This window comes from Schistocerca cancellata, chromosome 3 (assembly GCF_023864275.1).
Source record: "Schistocerca cancellata isolate TAMUIC-IGC-003103 chromosome 3, iqSchCanc2.1, whole genome shotgun sequence".
In the NCBI taxonomy this organism is placed as follows: domain Eukaryota; kingdom Metazoa; phylum Arthropoda; class Insecta; order Orthoptera; family Acrididae; genus Schistocerca; species Schistocerca cancellata.
The window spans coordinates 647,378,066-647,379,840 of record NC_064628.1 but is presented as its reverse complement, the minus strand read 5'-3'; the positions used below and the strand labels follow the sequence as shown (position 1 = coordinate 647,379,840).

Genomic DNA, 1,775 nt, shown 5'->3' with positions numbered 1-1,775 from the left:
GAGCCAGAGTTAACAGCGAAACTCACAGAGGATGACGTAATGGAAACGCTCGATAATGGAGCATTGAACAAGTCGCTCGGGCCCGACAGGTTTCCGTTAGTTTTATCGGACATTTAACGATCTTATGACTCCGGTTTGGAATGCCACGTATCGCGAACTGATGTGCCCCAATGTGCCCCTTCCAGCAGCAACTTCGTGGAAGGAATGATCATCCCTATTCACAAACTATCCGGAGGCACAATAACACAGGGCTACTGACCCATCAAAATTGCGACTACAAGATCTACATCAGGACATTTGCAGCACGTTTCGAACTCGTACTGCACCAAGTGATATCACTCGACCAAAGTCGGCTAGGTGGGGATAGCAGCATTCAAATGGCTCTCAGCGGCTACCGCGATGTGATCGCGCTGCGAACAACATGTCGTCTCCGTAGTGTTCTGGCGTCGATAGATTTCGATCGCGGCTTTGACACGGTGAGCCACGCGTATTTTGAGGAATTGATGACGCAAATGAAGTTTCCACAGAGTTTTGTCAGCGTCGTGATGAGATTGCTACACGGCGTCTTCTCCAGAGGGCATGGTGGGGACTATCACCACCTCGCGATCGATCAGACAAGGATCCCAGCTGTCGGTGTTAGATTAAAACTGTGTGTACCGACCGAGATTCGAACTCGGGACCTTTACCTTTCGCGGGCAAGTGCTCTATCATCTCTTTTTTTTTTAATCTCATTTTGTTCGTTTTCGTTCGTTGTATCTGCTCGGGGCGGACGTCACAAGACACCCGTTTCAGTTCGTCATTGATCCATTAACTCAGTTTTTTTATTACAGAAGGCAGCTAACCTTCTGACCGAACACGCTGAGGTACCATGCCGGCAAAACCATCTGAGCTACCGAAGCACGACTCACGCCCGGTCTCACAGCTTTACTTCTGCCAGTATCTCGTTTGGAAGGTGGGAGACGAGATACTGGCAGAAGTAAAGCTGTGAGACCGGGCGTGAGTCGTGCTTCGGTAGCTCAGATGGTAGAGCACTTGCCCGCGAAAGGCAAAGGTCCCGAGTTCGAGTCTCGGTCGGTGCACACAGTTTTAATCTGCCAGGAAGTTTCATATCAGCGCACACTCCGCTAGAGTGAAAATCTCATTCTTTCGGTGATACTTTATGCCGTCGCTCTCGAGCCGCTGCACTGCAGACTCCCGAACCGGCTCCAAGGAAAGACGATAAGGCACCACAAGTTTATATGAAGAACAAACGCGGACGACCTAGTGTTTTAGCAAGGTAGGGCGACGAAGCAAGAACGGATTTGCACTGGATTAATCTGAATGGTCTGGCTACGGGGAGTCGCAAGAACATGGCAAAGTTGGGAGCGACGAACAGCGGGAGAGGACTCCTAACGGGAAGTGTGGCACCATCGCGACCGGTAGACAAGGTGAAATGCTTGGGAATTACCTTCACTACAGACGTAAGACGCACGGCGCCACTCAGCTACATATATATTCTGCAAACTATTCGTGCAAGTGTTCGAAGTCACATGTTAAGGGTACTAGACATGAAACAACGAGTCACCTTTTCCAACACTTATAGAGCTTGTCACATCCCTCCACCTAGCCCAAGTTCCATTTTCAGTGGTGTTGGCGCGCCAAATCCTGGCGGCATTAGGATATTTTGTGAGCACAGGGCTACTTTGTGAGGTCGACTATGAAGTACTCACCCTCCCTAGTAGTCATGGAGGCCTAATGCTAGTCGACGGCCGCGACGGACCACTGGCGATTTACGT

The 1,775-nt window shown here is 50.2% G+C and overlaps 1 non-coding gene across 1 annotated transcript; it reads left to right on the top strand.

Moving 5' to 3' along the window:
• The first annotated feature begins 1,005 nt into the window (after window positions 1-1,005).
• On the top strand, window positions 1,006-1,079 carry Trnas-cga (transfer RNA serine (anticodon CGA)). The gene has a single exon. It is a non-coding gene; the product is annotated as a tRNA-Ser (tRNA).
• The last annotated feature ends 696 nt before the right edge of the window (window positions 1,080-1,775 follow it).